Consider the following 19,569-nt stretch of genomic DNA (forward strand, 5'->3'; position numbering starts at 1 on the left):
AACCTTTAAAAATCGCTCTGTGTAATAGGACCCTTAGTTTACTTTACTTATTATCACCTTATGTTTTTTTAGTTATTATATAATACATGGTTTTTCAGGTTGTAACAGCATATGTCTTTGTGATATAACCTTTTTTTTCTGAGTTATTATTCATAGTATGATCGTTGTAACAGCTCATGTACATGGTATACAGTGGCGTAACCTCTGGATGATATGCCAATGTATTGAACATAGTGTAATAGTGATCAGAGAGATACTCCAGTATGAGAAAATTGTATTTAAATTAAACTATCACCTCAAGATATATAACTTTCTAATATAATGTTATTACCAATTGTCCTCACCTCAGTGGATTTTCTGTGCTTCACCATTGACAGGAAGTGGAAGATACAGTAGAAGGACTACAAAACATGTATTGACCCCTACGCATTATCCTCCGATGTCACAGGAGGCATGGCCAGATCTTGTCTTCCACCCCCATTCACCATCTCTGACCAGCCCTACAGCCTACACATGAGAAGACAAGGAGTGACAGAAGCAGCTGCTGCAACTTTACTGATTGTGCAAAAGTCTGCAGTGAAATTAAGGCTATGTTCACACATGTTGGAGTAACATTGCAGTACTGTTGCAGTACTACAGTGTAGTTACAAAAATGATGCAGAACTGCAATGAATTGATGCAGTAATGCAATTAAATGATGCTAAACGAGGATTAGAGCTGGCACTGCCAATCCCACCTGGACAAAAAAACGAGGAGTGAACAGTATATTCAGTGTAAGATAATATTGGATAAAGTCCTTGTGCATGTGCGTGGAGATGAAAAGAAAAAAAAAGGCACAAATTAAATTGAAAAAACATGGAACGTGTTTTCATTGATCCCCGGCCTAATCTCCACAATCAGGAAGGGACTGTTGTGTCATTTTCTGACGGTTACAAGGATAGTCATACCCCGACATTGGAAGTCCACAGCTCCTCCACCCATTGAGGAATGGGTGACCGAAATGGACTTTTTATTCCATATGGAGTCCCTGATGGCGGAAGACCGCGACCAGGGGTCTAAGGTAGAACGCTTACGGCTTCCCTGGTCCTCTTTCAAAGAAAGTAAGGTTTGCACTTTATTTCACATAAACTTTCCTGGTGTGCTCTTCTCCATCCTGGCCAAATGGCTTACATTACTCTGGATATTGTTCTTTTTCCCTTGCACCTGCCCTCCCCTTCTCCCTGTCCATATTTTTTTTTACATCTCTTCCTTCTCATTTCTTCTTTCTCTTTTATTCTCATGTCTCATAACAATGTTGCTTTGTTTTATTGAAATGTTTTAATACTGGAGCTCCAGGTCAAATGTTACGCCTTACATTTGTGTGTCATCAGTACATATTTCCCGATTATTTCTAAAGCAGATAGGAGTCGACACAACTTTTGCTCTGTAGTATTGTGTACAATTTCTCCTCCTTCTTTTTGTGACATGGCGACAGCTCTGGAGTTCGCAACTCTGCATTTTCTTGCATTGTATTGTTTATGGATTTTCATTGCTGGGTCCCTTTATGCACATCCTTTTTCTCTTCTGTTATAAATATAAAAATTTCTTAATAAACTGGGAATTACAAAAAAAAAAAAAAAACAACAACATGGAACAGAAAAAACAACCAAAAAATACAGAACTAAGACCCCTAAAACAAATGGATTTTTGGTGGTTTTAGAACTAAGTCAGACAGGTGAGCAATGCTATATGTTTCTGCATGTGTGTTTTTGGTTTTTTTTTTACCTCTAGAGGAGTACCCCTTTAAGTTTAGTCCATTTATGAACACAAACTGATATTTTGCCCTGGCCTCTCATGCTTTTGAGTCCAATAAAATGACAGTAAATGCTGTTTTTGCCTGTTATAGACACTTATGTTTGTTGGTAATTTTAAAATTTGAATTATCCAAAAAAGTTTTGTTAAAAAAAAACCCAAAACATTTCTGATCTTCAAAGTTAAGCTATTCCCCCAGGGAGGCCAGAAAATGGGGATAAGCTAAACTTTCTGTTCCTTTCATCTGAATGTAAAGTGCACTATGGCATCTTTGTATCAGTCCTGGTCAGAATGTCACATCAGACGACAGTGCTGATCGCTAGGTGTGCGGTATCTTCGGGGCACCCGTAGATTTACTGATCATTAAAATGACAGTCGTTGCAAAGAAAATGCATAGTGAGCAAGACAAATCTTTTTTATGTTCATTGCGGTCTTACAAGTAACCTCTAACAAATCATATGGTACTGTACGGAAAAGCTTATTCCACTATTCACCTACATGAGACATCGCTATAAATCAGTCCTAAATTGTTAATACAGTGTCCTGCCGCTACCAGTCGGTGGTAGGAGAAGAAAGAATTCCCTCTGTGAAATGTCATCTATTAAGCCCAATAAATGTTACAGATACCGGGGTCTCCACCTGAATATACTGTATATCCTTCATCTCTCCTGTTGTTCCCTCACAGAAACTGGAGCAGAAACATGTTTATAATGAACACTTATAGTCTTACCAGTGGTGCTCGTGCATCGTGTGACCTATGTGTGAGTGGTGCACGTGCATCATGTGTCCCGAGTATGAGTGGCGCACGTGCATCATGTGTCCCGAGTATGAGTGGCGCACGTGCATTATGTGTCCTATGTGTGAGTGGCGCACGTGCATTATGTGTCCTATGTGTGAGTGGCGCATGTGCATTATGTGTCCTATATATGAGTGGTGCACGTGCATTATGTGTCCTATGTGTGAGTGGCGCACGTGCATTATGTGCCCTATGTGTGAGTGGCGCACGTGCATTATGTGTCCTATGTGTGAGTGGTGCACGTGCATCATGTGTCCTATGTGTGAGTGGCGCACGTGCATTATGTGCCCTATGTGTGAGTGGTGCACGTGCATCATGTGTCCTATGTATGAGTGGCGCACATGCGTCATGTGACCTATGTGTGAGTGGTGCACGTGCATCATGTGTCCTATGTATGAGTGGCGCACATGCATCATGTGTCCTATGTGTGAGTGGTGCACGTGCATCACATGTGTATTTTTGACTGCTGATGGTGGCTTTCCCCCCTAAAAACTAAAGATATGTGCCACTGAACTTCAATAAGCCCAATTCTCCTATCCCCTGACATTATCTGCTGGGTAATGTTGGGTGACCTTTGTACTTTGTACTGCAGTGGCTCTACAAAAAAAAAAAAAAAAAACATGCCATCAGTAGAGTTGTGCTTATTTATAGCACAGCTCGTAAAGGATAGTGACCTTCCTATTTGTTCATTAGAAGTAGTGTGTATGGACTAATATGGTGCACTAGGGAACACCTTGTTCTTTTTTAGTTTTTTCATTCTCATCACTAGACCCAGAACTAAGCTGGAAGGTGACACAGGTAGATAGAAATGGACAACAGGACTGTCCTGTCCATGTCAATTAGGCTTGCTGTAAGTGGTTATTGGCCGTATTTGACCAATTACTGGCTACTCTGGGCGATCATTTAGTGTAATAGGTCATGTTAAAAGGCATCAATCAGCCGACATGTGATCACAACAGCGACAGTCCTCTGGCCATCGCTCTGTGTAATAGGAGCCGCAGAAGCAGACTGCCGCTGAGCGGAGAAAGAGGAAGAAACAAGCGCTGATCTGACAGGTTGGAGCCAGTAGTGGATTATAATAGGGGCTTTTCGGGCAGCAGCCCGGGGCCCTAAGCTCCTGGGGGGCCCATGACCACCCAAAAAGACTTATACTTTCAGTGGTGTACTGTCTTCTGGCTACACTTCTGCCATGATTTGCAAAAATCACAGTTTTTTTATGGCAATTTTGCACAAATCAGGACATCATGACATTATCTATACTGTACTATGAACGCCAGGCTAGTGCTGCCATAGTTACAGTGGGGTGGGGGGGCCCAGGCTTGGTGAACAGCGCGGGGCCTATGGTAAAGTTAATCCGCCCCTGGTTGGAGCTTACATTCTCCTTACATCGTGCTGTGTAATAGAGCCCTAAAGCATATCACTAAATGCTGTTAAAAACAGCTAAAGCAAAATAGCAGCCACAATGTACCATGTACAGAAAAACGAGAATACAATGAAGGTACAAAATGAATGTAAAATGTCCCCAAAAGAGCTGTATGCAGTGAAGTATTCTTCTTGGCTTGGAACATATCTCTAGTCAATGTTCTAAGATTTCTAGTTGGAGTGAAACAACAACGACAACAGCATCTTCTCATGGTTGGGTAAGGAAGCTATTGTGCATATCCTTCCTGCCCAGAATTCTCAGTGATAGTAATAAGTGTAGGAAGCTTGGCCAGCGGGAAAGCAGTGGTGGAGCTAACCAGATAGTAAATAGTAGGACAATCAGGAGAAACTTAAAGGGGTTATCCAGCGTGGCCACTTTTGCCCCACTGTCATCTCCAATTCAGGTGTGGTTTGCAATTAAGCTCCATTTACTTTAATGGAACTGAGTTTCAAACCCCACCCAATCTGGAGACAAGAGTGGGGCAAAAGTGGCCAAGTTTTTGTAGCACTGGATAACCCCTTTAGGGTGCGTTCACACCTACAGGATCCGCAGCAGATTTGATCGTGCAGATTTGTTGCTTTGTTCAGTTATTTAAATGAAATCTGCTGCGGATCTACTGCGGATCCGCAGCGGAAAATACGCTGCAAATCCGGTAAGTGTGAACGTACCCTTAAACAGCTAGTCAACAAGGATCTGGCCAAGCTTCCTACACTGATTACTATTCCTCCGTCCCTGCATATACTGGCTAACCTCCATGGTTGCCACTAAAGACAAGGCTGCTACGGATCACACTGCTAATACCACTATTCTCTCCAGTCTGACACAGGGCTCTCTGCTGCCACCTCTGTCCACGCCAGGAACCGTCCAGAGCAGCAGCAAATCCCCATAGAAAACCTCTCCTGTTCTGAACAGTTCCTGACATGGACAGAAGTGGCAGCAGAGAGCACTGTGTCAGACTGGAGAGATTACACCACTTCCTGCAGGACATACAAAAAAAACTTTTGACATGTCAAAGATCCGTAGAACAAGCAGGAAGACGACAGTGCTGCAGCGCTTCTCCTCTAACTAGTCCTAAAACTTTTGGTCGTGACTGTAACTGTGCAGCATATGTTCAATTAAATGACCATGCCAACAATTATTGGCAATAGGAAGCAATCATCTAACATCAATCACACGGTGCAGTTTGGCTAGAATTAATTGGTTCCATGTAACTTCATAGTGCACGCAGAACCCCCCCCCCCCCCCCCCCCAACATCATAACAAGAAACGGGGAACAAAAGAGAGTGAAGGGAAAGTGCACGTACTGCACCCATAACTCACCGCAGTCTGTCAGACAACACAAGGGAGCCACTAGTAAAACACAGTGTACATGTCGCCTAAATATTGACTAATAGCATTTCTGAACGGCTAAACAAATTACCGAAGCTTTTATAATGTCACAAGGAGAGCAGGGAAAAAACATATAAGTGTTTGTTGCCACCGAATCTCCTTCCCAGAGGAAGCACGTGGCATTCATTGATGGCGAGCTAATGAGAGATTGCTTAATGGCTGAGCTACAAAGGGAGCAAAAATGCCGACTCCGGACTCCTCTAAATCTAAGGCAAGCAATTTATCTACATAACCGCAGGTAAATGGTGCCGCTCTATCCCCCCGAGAGGAGTTTAAAAGCCCTATATGTATACCATTATCTCACCAAACGCTCCCTCATTAGTCTGTTCACAATCAAAAGGACCAGAAGATCGACAAATTCTCGTGTCTAATTTATTCCCACGACGGCAAAACATCTTTCACTGATTAAGTCGAAACTCTGAAAATAAAGAGAAACCTAAAAAAAAAAAAAAAAACTTTCATTTTTACTTTTTTAAGATGTAAACAGGCTCCTTCATTATGGAATTTTACACTAACGTCTTGTTATCTTGCAGGTCCTTCAGATCTCTTATGCAGTTATAGAAGAAAAAGAAGACAAATAAATAGGAGAAATATGTCATTTACTGGCGGAGAGGAGTTCGGCAATTAGGGGTAGACTCATTTACATGGCGGCACCCGAGATGGGATGCAGCAAATGAGTGCTGAGGCATGGACCATCAATAACACTGTTATTGAGGACTGCACCTCTAGTTACACCATGAAATTGATAAGTGGGTGTTTATAGTCACACGACAGGTTTATCTTATGTTTTATTCATAGCTCTACATACAAACTTCAACCACTTTGTAAGTACAATGCATTATCTAATTTGTACTGATCTGTAAAGTAGTGACTGGCAAGCGCAACCACTTGTGTTTACAGCCCAGAGCTGTATTCATAATTCTACTGATTATCAGAACCCCTCAGCAAGTCTATTCTCATATTACCAACAAACAGCTATAATGTGAGAGAGTCTTGAGTACATACAGTTTCTAATGTTATACAAAGTATACAAATCTTGAAGAGACTGAACAAGCAAGTAATATTGAGGAAATTGCAGCTCATAAACAAGCAGAATAGTGAGTGCAGCTCTGGAGTATAATACAGGATGTAACTCAGGATCAGGACAGGATAAGTAATGTAATGTATGTACACCGTAACCCCACCAGCAGAATAGTGAGTGCAGCTCTGGAGTATAATACAGGATGTAACTCAGGATCAGTACAGGATAAGTAATGTATGTACACAGTGACCCCACCAGCAGAATAGTGAGTGCAGCTCTGGAGTATAATACAGGATGTATCTCAGGATCAGTACAGGATAAGTAATGTATGTACACAGTGACCCCACCAGCAGAATAGGGAGTGCAGCTCTGGAGTATAATACAGGATGTAACTCAGGATCAGTACAGGATAAGTAATGTAATGTATGTACACAGTGACCCCACCAGCAGAATAGTGAGTGCAGCTCTGGAGTATAATACAAGATGTAACTCAGAATCAGGACAGGATAAGTAATGTAATGTATGTACACAGTGACTCCTCCAGCAGAATAGTGAGTGCAGCTCTGGAGTATAATACAGGATGTAACTCAGGATCAGTACAGGATAAGTAATGTAATGTATGTACACAGTGACCCCACTAGCAGAATAGTGAGTGCAGCTCTGGAGTATAATTACAGGATGTAACTCAGGATCAGTACAGAATAAGTAATGGGCTTTGGCTATTAGGTGAATGGGCCTGCTGCCGTACGCCATGGTAAACGTCTGCATCCCTTTTCTGATTGTATTCCAAAAGTATACCCAAGACGCACTGCATTAACACAGACTAATGAAGGCTCATAATCACTTTAGAGTAAAAAATCACATGTAGAAATATAAAAAATTATCTAACTGTCCATGTAGATTAATTTTACATAAACACTATAAAATATAGCATCTAAATACAGAAATACAGTGGTACCTTGGATTACGAGCATAATAAATCACGGGACGTGCTTGTAATCCAAATCCACTCTTAAACCAAAGCAAATTTTCCCATAGGAAATTATTGAAATGCAGACAATTGGTTCTACACCCGAAAAATAATTATTTTTTTTTAATTCTGAATAATATGTAAAACAAATGAAACAAACATTTAGAAAAAGCTGAATATGTGATATTATAAGTTACTGTACAGTATAGCAATCAGCATGTGGAGTATAATGTATAGTAAGTGCATAAACCTGAAAAAACAGCAGCAGTTTGTAGATACAGGATGGAGCTGCAGATCCCCATTATGCAGTAGTGTAGTACAACAGACTAGAATAGAGAAGCAGGGATGCTGTCAGAGGTCTGTGTGGTCACATGACAGCAGTGGGGAAGGGGGGTGTGTTTAGCCTGGACCAATCATGAAGTGAGAATTAGAGCTGGAGGACAGTGAGAGAAACCTTTTTATACAGCAGTGTGAATGGCTGAGTGTAAATGCAGGCACATTATAGCAGCAGTGTGTATAGCTGAGTGTGAGTGCAGGCACATAATAGCAGCAGTGTGTATAGCTGAGTGTAAGTGCAGGCACATTATAGCAGGAATGGAGAGGATGGGAAACACAAGGGCTGACAGAGACTGCAGGGAGCATGAAGGAACAAGCAGGGCAGATGTGGGCACATACATGCAGCACTCTCTGTCCAGGGAGAGAGGGGTTACAGCTATGAAGAGATTACCTGCACAGTCCTGTCCTCTGATGCAAGCCTCAGCCTGCAGTAGATCTGCTATGATTTGGAAGGTGAGGGAGAGTACAGTGCTGTAGACCACGTGATGCAGACCATGCCCCTCCCCGACTCTCCCTCCCACCCAGTACAGGGAGCTCTTAAACCAAGTCACAATTTTGAAAAACTGTGAGCTCTTCTTGCAAAACGCTCTCAATCAAATTTACTCTTAAACCAAGGTACCACTATATACATTACATTAGCAGATATCCCAAGAACTGTATCTATACCAAATCCACCCGCATTATCATTACGGTTACTTTAAATTGAATTAAAAGTCGATTTGGCGTCTTTTATTGCAGAGAATGAGAATATGCTCCATTTTTGTACACTTTTCTATGAACGTGTCCCATTGATTACAATGATGTCTATTTAATCAGTCAGGGTTATGAGAGAATGTGACTGACAATTTTTTATTGCTTGGAATAGATCACCATACTTAATGTGATGATCGGTGACACAGCAGAGCCAGACTCAATGGCAATAATTCATGCACAAAATGCGCTGAATGAGAGGGGCTGCCCTGATTGCTATCTCACCTTATTAAGCGTGTAGTTCATCTCCTCCTTGGCTACATTCATCCTGAATAATAGGCTTTAATTCTAATAAGTCAAGATCATTTCCTGATCTCCTCCTCCTTGAGTCCCCTTTCTGTCAATCACAAGATGTCACACATGTGGCTGTGGCGGTGCAGTCTCTCACATAGCTGACAGGCTGTGGCTCATAGTATACATCATATTCAGAAGATTAATTCTGTTTGAGGTTACAAACCCACTTGGCGGGTCTGCAGCGAGTCTCCATGCTGCGTTTTTGCAGCGAGACTCACTGCAGATCCCGGCCCTATACTTTTAATGGCAGACAAACACGCAGCAGGGATGTACATCCATGCTGCGAGTTTGTCTGCAGCCCACCCCATTAACCCCCCGGCCGCCGGAGCTGATACTTCACCTGATCCCGGCTCCGTCGGTTCCCGATGTCTTCAGCAAGCCGGAGCGGGGACCAGGTGAAGTATATGCTCCAGCCAGCCGCCCGCAGCCCCGGCCGCCCGATCGCCCCCCCGCAGCCCCGGCCGCCCGATCGCCCCCCCGGCCGCCCGATCGCCCCCCCCCGTAGCACCGATCACACGCCCCACCGCAGCAACGATCGCACGCCCCACCGCAGCAACGATCGCACGCCCCCCCGCAGCACCGATCGCTTACACGCCCCCCTGCAGCCCCGGCCGCTCGATCGGGGGGGGGGCGTGCGATCGGTGCTGCGGGGGGGCGATCGGGCGTCCGGGGCTGCGGGGGGGGCGATCGGGCGGCCGGGGCTGCGGGGGGGCGATCGGGCGGCCGGGGCTGCGGGCGGCTGGCTGGAGCATATACTTCACCTGGTCCCCGCTCCGGCTTGCTGAAGACATCGGGAACCGCCGGAGCCGGGATCAGGTGAAGTATCAGCTCCGGCGGCCGGGGGGGTTAATGGGGTGGGCTGCAAACAAACTCGCAGCAGGGATGTACATCCCTGCTGCGTGTTTGTCTGCCATTAAAAGTAGGGCCGGGATCTGCAGCGAGTCTCGCTGCAAAAACGCAGCATGGAGACTCGCTGCAGACCCGCCAAGTGGGTTTGTAACCTTAAAACAGAATATTAAAACTTTTAGTTGTTGTGAACATTCTTTGTAAGAACTCAGAGGGGTTTTCTCAAGATAGCAATCCAAACCCTTATGCTGTTTTATGGCATATGGACATCATGGGGGATAGTTCAGCAGAATAGTACAGCTCTGGACCATAAGGGTCCTATTACACAGGCTGAGGAAGGCCCGATCAACATTGTAAACAAGTGCCAATCTGCTAGATTGGCGCTCTTTATGGTGCGTTTACACGAAACGATAATTGGCCCGATCGTACGATTAACGATGTCGGAGTAACAGGTTTTTTTTCATAACGATCAGCGTTTAGACGGTACGATATATCATACGGAAAAATCGGCGAACGACTGTTCACTCGGAACGATCTGCGAATTTTTTGCGAACGATCAACGACGATTTGAGAACATGTTCAAAGATCAAAATGAACGATTTCTCGCTCATCGTTTGATCGTTCGCTGCGTTTACACGTACGATTATTGTTCAAATTCGATCGTTATCGCGCAAATTCGTTCCGTGTAAATGCAGCATTACTAGGCCTATTACACAGCCCGATGATCATATATCAAGGGCTGCACAGACATCGTTAGTGATGTCTGTGCAGTCCTTGCCCAAACATTTAATGCTTTACTGGTCTTCTCCTGTGCTCTGTATGCATCCCAGCACTGCATGCTGCAGCTTCAGAGCGGCCTATCTGAGATGACAGGCCACTTAGCCACTTTAATGGCTGCAGGGTTCCCGGCCAGTGATTGGCTGAGAGGCCTGTCAGCACAGAAAGGTTGCTCTGAAGGTGCAGCTTGCGGGGACGCATATAGAGTGTAGAAGAAGACCAAGAGCTTGGACGGGTTAAGCGTTAACCGTTTGGGCACTTGTCAGCCATTGGCTGTGCATCGCTCTTACGCATAGCGATGTGCGGTCGGCAGCTGATGATTTTTGGTCTGGGCCCAAAGAAATGATCAGCCAATGGTCGTTTCATGAGCTGATCATTGTCTCTATTACACAGAGCGATAATAGTCTGACTTGAGCCTATTATCGCTCTGTGTAATAGGGCCCTAACACAGAATGTAAGGGTCCGTTCACACTACGGAATTGGCATGGAGATTCTGCTTGAAACCCCCGCTCGTGGACTCCTCGCCGAATCTCATCTGCTGTCTCTTTTAATGGGAGGCCATTTCTTTGAGTGGAGGCGCACGAGGTCTCCCATTGAAAGAGATAGCAGACAGGATTCGTTACGGAGTCCGCGGACAGGGGTTCAGAGCAGAATCGCTCTGCCGTTTCCGTAGGGTGAACGAGCCTTAACTCAGTAATATGCACCTTAGCAAATAGGTCCAGATAAACTCAATCACAATGTACAATATACATGAGAGGTAAGTCTCTGCTTAATGAAATCGTTCATATTGATGAGGTTGATAGATCTCTGCAATTGACTGAAGCCAAATAAGCTTCATTCCTAGAATGTGCACATGCAGCTCAATGACAAACTATTATTTATAGGTGTCACTTGGGTCTATACAGGTCACGACTCCTCTACTGAGCCGTTCCCTGTCATGACGGAAACCTGGAGCCACTGGAGAACATTCTACATGCAGTCTCCCCCTATGGGCCATAGATGTCAGTGAAAGGTGGCACAGAGTGCAATTGTGTCAATGTGGATGGGAAAGACTTATGGTACTTTTACACGGTGCGATAATTCGCCTGATCGCACGATTAACGATTTTGAATGAACAATGTTTTTTTTATAACGATCAGCGTTTAGACTGAACGATACATCATACGGAAAATTCGCTATGCGACCGTTTAAGCCTATCTCACACATAGGGGAAATCGTTGAAAGAATGTTTACACTTAACGATCTGCGAATTTTTTGCGAACGATCAACGATGATTTAAGAACATGTTAAAAGATCAAAATGAACGTTTTTTCACTCGTCGTTTGATCGTTTGCAGCGTTTACACGTACGATTATCGTTGGAATTCGACCGTTATTGTGCAAAAACTAACGATAATCGTCCTGTGTAAAAGGACCATAACTGGTGTACTCTCTAGAGCCCTACACAATGCCTGTCCTGATACATGCAGCAGCCATGGCTGTAAATAAAAAGCAGTAAAAGGTATCCAAAATGGCTTTCCTGACAAGAAATGCGGACCCTTACCCAGAAGCCCCCAGAAAATCAGACATGCAGCCATGAGGCCACAGAATCTGCTATGCTGGTCTGAGACCTCTTTCATACAATGAACTGGGACCCCATGTGACAATTATAGTATCTGAACCATGGCATAACCTAAGGCCTCATTCACATCACATGTCACTCCACTACATTCAGTGGTTTTTTAGGACTGTATATTATGTCTGCAAGTCGCAAAAAAATTGTCCTTAATGCACCCCTAATGCTTTTTTTTTTTTTTGCGGATCCACAAAAATTGGGAAGGTAATCGATAAATTAAGATGATATTTTTTGCTGACTTTACGGACATTTAATTCCTAAAAAATTATGGACGCATCCATACACTTCTGTGGCAGATTTCGGATATGTAAAACTAAGGACAGTGTGAGAAGCCCAAAAGAACTCAATGGGCCCTAAATTTGTCCCTAATATATAAATTTGCCCTAATATATAATAAAAAAAAAATGCATGAAGGACAATACAACCTGTAACAGGCAATATCCGGGTGGTCAGAGGGGTGGGAGAATCCCACATGTTACGCTGCTACCTTGCAGCTTTCTCAGGAGTCAGTAAGGCTGGGTTCACACTGCGTTTTTGCAATCTGTCTTTTTCATCCGTTTTTTAAAAAAAACTAATGAAAAAAAAACGGATGCATTTGTGTGCATCCATTTTTCCATTGACTTCCATTGTAAAAAAAAAACCCAGATCAAAACGGATCTGTTTTTTTAACAGACACAAAAGTAGTGTCAGCTACGTTTTTGTACAATGAAAGTCAATGAAAAAATGGATCAAAACAGATGCACATAATTGCATCCGTTTTGCAGTGTGAACCTAGCCTAACTCCTCATCCCATCCTGCCTACTCCCCACTCAAAGCTGTTGCAGAACATCTCATTTTACTGCAGACTATTGTATAATCAGTGAGGTTGCAGCATCTGCCGCATCATTCAGCACAAGGCAATGTTGTAATCGCCACACGCTGCCTAAGGCCGTGTTCTCACATGGCATTTTGTATGCATTTTGACCATGATTATTGAAAGTAACAGAAGTGGGACACATTTTACATTGTTTTTACACATACAGTACATCTCTGTGGAATTATGCAGGGAAAATATACCAATGTGAACTTACCTCAGCATGGTGATACCAACATCCCTACAGCTGAAGTGGTACAGGCCAGTTCTAGCAGCTGCCCTCTGAGGTAAGCTCTACCATGGTCCCTAATAGAGGGGGGTTTCAGGGTACAGACCAGTATGATATAGAGTTGATACAGATGTGAGGCTTTACCTCAGGCATCACCATGTGCTGTATATACTGTGTGTATTATACAACTACAAGCTGAGGAACATTTATCAGCCATTTCTGGCTTCTACAGAGCTTGTTACCCAGCTTTCTCAGCAACCTGAATGACAAACCTGCCACAGATACAAATAGGTGATGTATTTACCTCAGCTGAGCAGTAATGGCAGATCTGTCAGCATAGCCCTGACTCCTAAGATGGTATGAAGCAGGTCTCTCATCTATCACATCCAGCCTGTCAGCCTCTGAGGGCCTTTAACTGGTACTTGGGGACAAAACTGATAAACTAAGCATTGAGTATAGGCCCCTGAGAGCCTCCTTACTTTTAGTCACACTAGAACCCCCACCCCCTTCATGTTTTTGTGTTGGTACTTACCTCCCCAGAAGCATAATGGTATGACCCAATTGTGACAGGAAGCAGCTGTGAGGTAAAATCCACAGTGAGGAGAGGACACAGGTGAGAGGGAATGGATTGTGCTTTGTTCTCTGTGTAGGAAGCTGTGGACACAGATGCAACACAGATACTTATATCATATATCTGTATTATTAACATTTCTGAGAGATTTCAGCTCCTGTTTATCCTTCTATGTCTATTAATAGTAGAGTTACCTATATTGTGCTGGGGTCTGAGGTGAGTATTGAACATTGTGAGCTTTTGATGGAAATTTATGGCAGAACTCCAACCCTCAGCATGTCCTGAGTTGTAGTGTTTATGGAACTAGGGAACCTCCGATGTGAGAGTGCGGCTATGAGGCATTGTTCACACACTTTTTTTTGAGGGTATGTGCACGCGGAGTAATTCTGTCAGAAAACTGTGCAAAACGCAGCGCTGGGACATGTCAATTCTTTGGGCGGACAGCGGAATCCGCCGGAGCATATAATGGAGCCAGCAGAGAGGGAATCTGGAGCGAGCGGCGGATTCCACACTGAGTTTTCTGACAGAATTACTACGTGTGCATTTACTCTAAGGGTAGCTTCACACGTACCGGATCCACAGCGAAATCCACTGCAGATCCTGGTAGTGTTAAAGTGACTGTACCACCAGGCCCAGGCTGAAGCACTGGAGGCGGGCTGACCCACCCTTAGTGGGAGGAAACCCCGCCCCTCTTTGATAGGGTTCCATTGATTCTAATGGAGTGACGTCATGGAGGGGCTGGAGTTTGTTCCCACTAAGGGTGGGTCGGCCCGTCTCCAGTGCTTCAGCCTGGGCCTGGTGATACAATCACTTTAAGTGAATAGGTCACATGCCCGTAGCGGAATTTTCATTCCGCTGCCAGTATGTGACCCGGCCCCTTTAATCCCACCGCCCGCAGCATACATTACCAGCTCTGCGGCGCGGCTGTGTGTTAGGCTCTCGTCAGTCCCCTTTAGGCTATCAGTGCTGCCGTGCATTGATTAACTGATGGGGAGCTAGGGGATCTGGGAGCCTCACACACAGCCGCAGCGCCAAGCAAGTAATGTATGCTGCGGGTGGTGGGATGGGGGGGAGGGGTTTAACCCTTTAAGGACGGGGCCCATTTTCGTTTTTACGTTTTCGGTTTTTCCTCCTTGTGTTTAAAAGGTCATAGCACTTGCATTTTTCCACCTAGAAACCAACATGAGCCCTTATTTTTTGCGTCACTAATTGTACTTTGCAATTACAGGCTGAATTTTTGCATAAAGTACACTGCGAAACCAGAAAAAAATTCAAAGTGTGGTGAAATTGAAAAAAAAAACGCATTTCTTTTATTTGGGGGAAATGTGTTTTTACGCCATTCGCCCTGGGGTAAAACTGACTTGTTATGCATGTTCCTCAAGTTGTTACGATTAAAACGATATATAACATGTATAACTTATATTGTATCTGATGGCCTGTAAAAAATTCAAACCGTTGTTAACCAATATACGTTCCTTAAAATCGCTCCATTCCCAGGCTTATAGCGCTTTTATCCTTTGGTCTATGGGGCTGTGTCAGGTGTCATTTTTTGCGCCATGATGTGATCTTTCTATCGGTACCTTGATTGCCCATATACGTCTTTTTGATCGCTTTTTATTACATTTTTTCTGGATTTGATGCGACCAAAAATGCGCAATTTTGCACTTTGGGATTTTTTTGCGCTGACGCCGTTTACCGTACGAGATCAGGAATGTGATTAATTAATAGTTCGGGCGATTACGCACGCGGCGATACCAAACATGTTTATTTATTTATTTGTTTACTTTTATTTAAAACCTGGGAAAAGGGGGGTGATTCAGACTTTTATTAGGGGAGGGGGCTTTTTACTATTAACAACACTTTATTTTTTTTTTTTTACACATATACTAGAAGCCCCCCTGGGGGACTTATAGTATATACACTGTGATCTCTCATTGAGATCTCTGCAGCATAGATATGCTGCAGAGATCCATGAGATCGGCACTCGTTTGCTTTCGGCTGCTGCAGCCGAAAACGAACGAGTGCCAAGCCGAGGACGGCGCCATCTTGGACGCGTCCCTGGCCGGCATCAGTAACGGAGATCGCTCCTCCGGGACAAGGTCCCGGAGGAGCGATCTCCCCCACTAGACACCAGGGAAACGTTGCCTCCGGTAATCGGAGGCAGCTGTCAACTTTGACAGCTGCCTCCGATTAGCTAATTAGCGGGCACGGCGATCAGACCGTGCCCGCTAATAGCAGCGGTCCCGGGCTACTCGCGTCACCTGGGATCGCGGCACTTCAAAGCGGGGCCGCCGCGCGGCCCCGCTTTGAAGTGCAAGTGCGGACATATGACGTACCGGTACGTCATATGTCCTTAAGAGGTTAGGTTAAAGGGGCCGGGTCATTTTGCTGTGAACACCCAGCGTGAAATGCGCTGCGGGTCCGCTACGTGTGAAGCTACCATAAGGGTGCCTTCACACCTACTGGATCCGTAGTGGATCTCACTTCTGCGGATTCGCAGTGAGATCAGCTGCGGACCCAGTACCATTGATGCCTATGTTAGCACATACTCGCAGCGGGATTGACATCCCGCTGTGACTATGTGCTTTAACCTCCTGGCGCCCACAGCCCCGTCGCTCGCATTAGCCCCACCACCGGCATCCTCTATCCCCGCCTCCATCATCACCCCCGCCGGCATCCTTTATCCCGGCCCCCCATCAGCCCGGCCGCCGGCATCCTCCATCCCGGCCCCCCATTAGCACCGCCACCCGCATCCTCCATCACGGCCCCCCATCATCCCGGCCCCCTATCAGCACCGCTGCATGCATCCTGCAGCCCGTCGCCGAGAGCATACATTACCTGCTCCTCGGCACGGCTGCAGTGAGGCTCCCGATCCCGCTCAGCCGATCAGTGTTGCCGTGCGCTGATCGGCTGAGCGGGACCGGAGCCGGGAGCCTCACTGAAGCCGCGCCGCCGAGCAGGTAATGTATATGCTTTCGGCGGCAGGCTGCAGGATGCGGGCGGTAGGGATGGATGATGCAGGTGCGGGCAGCGGGGATGATTGAGGATGCGGGCGGCGGGGATGATGATGGGGGGCCGGGATGGAGGATGCCGGCGGCGGGGCTAATGCGAGTGGCGGGGCTGTGGGCTCCAAGGGGTTAAAGCACATAGTCACAGCGGGATGTCAATCCCGCTGCGAGTATGTGCTAACATAGGCATCAATGGTACTGGATCCGCAGCTGATCTCGCTGCGAATCCGCAGAAATGAGATCCGATACGGATCTGGTAGGTGTGAAGGCACCTGTCAGGATGGTATCTTTGCGGAGCGTTATGCGTCCCTCTGCTCGTGCTGTGCTGCCGAGAAGGCGCTGATATTCTCTTATTCTATTCTGTGTTTTGTTTTGCTGTGTCTGAACACTGGTTTATTTGCTCTCTTTGGGAGACACACCCGACTTCACCTGCTGAGTTCTGTCTGGCCATGTCAGGGTTAATCTGTGTTCTTGTTCTGCTGTGACTGACAGGTCTTCCTGCCAGTGGATCTGTTTTGTTCTCAGGTGTTTGTGCTTGGAGATCAGGGGGATGGTCCAATTACGTTCTGGACCAGAGCCCTGGTCTCCTATATAACAAACATCAGTCTGTGCACTTATTGCTGGTTATTGACTTAGTCTCTGCCTGCTTGTATCTTCTGTGTATCTGCTATTCCTGATCTTTGCCTTATTCCTTGACTTCCCTTGCTTGCCGCCTGCCCTTGGCCATATTGCCTGGACTTTGACTACGTTTATTGGATTGTGATTTTGTACTTTTGCTGCCCGATTGTTGTGACCCGGACTGTTGACTATTCTTCATTGTGTTTGTCTCTGTCTGTTTGTCTTGTCTTTGTGTCCCACCTAGACAGTGCAGGGACCGCCGCCAAGTTGCTCGCCGCCATCTTAGGACGGATTGTGGCAAGTAGGTAGAGGACAGTGGGCGGGCTGAGCTTAGGGCTCACTGTCTTGTCCTGCTGTCCGGATCCTAACAGCACCCTAAGGGTTCAAACACACACACCGTATACGCAGCAGATTTGATGCTGTGTTCAGTTATTTAGATCTAATCTTGTCAGGAATCTGCAGTAGCCTGTGTGAACTGGACCTGGTGTTTTTCCTTTGTGTGCCACACCCGATTGCTTCTCAGCTTCTTTCTATGCAGGAGTTAAGCTGAGAAGCTCCTGGTCTTGATTTTACACCTGTGTTGTTGCTGTGATTGACAGGTTTCTCTGCCTGTCTGTACCTGGAAGATCATGTACCTGGAAGATCAGAGCGCCGGTCCAATGAGGATCCAGACCGGGCTCTTGGTCAGCATAAAAGCTAAGCACAGACTGAGTCCCAGCGCTGGCTAATTAGGTGTATTCCTGGTCCCAGCTCTCCCTTGTATATTCCTGCGCTCCCCGTCCTATCCCTCCTACTGCTAGACTCCTTTTTCTGACCTCCTGCCTGACTTGTGACTACTCTCTTGGATTACTGATTTTGTACTACGTTGCCCGTGTGGTTTGACCCGGCCTGGTTTACTATTCCTTATTGTATTCGTCTGTCTGTATTGTTTTGTGTATCACGTATATAGCGCAGGGAACGTCTCCGTGGTTGTCCGCGACCGCCTAGGGTCGGCTGAGGCAATTAGGCAGGGACAGTGGGTGGTTCAGATAGGGCCCACTGTCTGGTTGGGTCTGTGTTAGTCTGACTAATCTGCGTATCGCAGCAGTAAATACACTGCGTATACCGTGTGTGTGTTTTATACCCTAAAGCATCCACTAAATGCAGGAAGTCACGGGTCAATGTGCCTATCAATTACATCACTGCCTTCTCTGCACCTGCAGATAGACGGGATATCCTGTGTTCAATCTCTTTTCTTTTCAAACAGTGGAAAACTGAAAAGTTGCCTTCAGGAGACTGGACCTGGATACAAGTGAGGGCCCTCTTACATGGGACGATTATCTTGCGAAAAATCGCTATATTGTTCGAATTAAAAAATTAATTTGTGTGAATTTAGGCAATGATTGAAAAATCGTGCATGTGTTGTTAATCTCATCTTTTGAGCTGAACCTAAAATCATTGTTAATCGTTTGCTAGTCGTTCAGTGTAATGGTCCGTTTAAACAGAACGATAAATCGCCCAATCGATTGTTTAATAATTTTGCAGCAACAATTTGGTTTTTATGCCGATAAAGGGATCTGCGAATTATCAGTGAACGACCAGCATTGATTTGAGAACATGTTGAAAGACCAGGATGAACGATTTCAGGGGGGAGAAAAACACCTGAAAATGATATCTATATGCATATTGGCAGTTTTTTTTCTGGTGTTTCTTTGCCCCATTTCTTCAAAAGAAAACCTGGAATCTTGTGATAGATAATCACACGACTAGTACCGGAATATAAATGTAGGGGCTAAAATGTCAGAAATAAATATATAGTAACTTACACTAAAATAAGAAAATGCCACAAAACTGCCAAAAAGCAGGAGAACTGCTGCAGGGTTTTTTTGGACAGTTTTGTGGCAATTTTTTCAGCCTAAAAAAAAAAACCCAGTGCAAAATTTGTGCCTGAGCCAAACCTGGTCTCTGGTATCTAGGAATACATGTGTCCAAAAACCGTGCATCCATGTGTTCCCTAGTAGGCACGATCACTCCCAGCAACATTGCGCAGCTGTTGGAGAATGCATGGGGACATGATTTTGGATAGAAGGATTCCTAGATATATTCATAAGGAAATAATCACCCAAAAGGCTAAAAAAAATGCAGAATCACCTAAGAATGTCCCTTCACATACACACTCCAAGAGCCATAAGGTTTTTTTTTTTTTAATTTCTACAAAACAAGCAGACACTGAACAAGCAGGGATGAATCAGCTCTGTAATGTATTTAGAAAGCAATTTATCCTATGTACATTAATCCTATGTG

General features: G+C 45.1%; 1 long non-coding RNA gene across 1 annotated transcript in view; it reads left to right on the plus strand.

The window, feature by feature from the left end:
- Window positions 1–13,250: 13,250 nt before the first annotated feature.
- Window positions 13,251–19,569, plus strand: part of LOC138769734 (uncharacterized) — a 189,763-nt gene continuing 183,444 nt past the window's right edge. Inside the window, exon 1 of the long non-coding RNA XR_011359299.1 lies at window positions 13,251–13,380. This is a non-coding gene — a long non-coding RNA (uncharacterized lncRNA). The remainder of the gene's footprint in view (window positions 13,381–19,569) is intronic.

Source organism: Dendropsophus ebraccatus, chromosome 12, assembly GCF_027789765.1.
Source record: "Dendropsophus ebraccatus isolate aDenEbr1 chromosome 12, aDenEbr1.pat, whole genome shotgun sequence".
Taxonomy (NCBI): domain Eukaryota; kingdom Metazoa; phylum Chordata; class Amphibia; order Anura; family Hylidae; genus Dendropsophus; species Dendropsophus ebraccatus.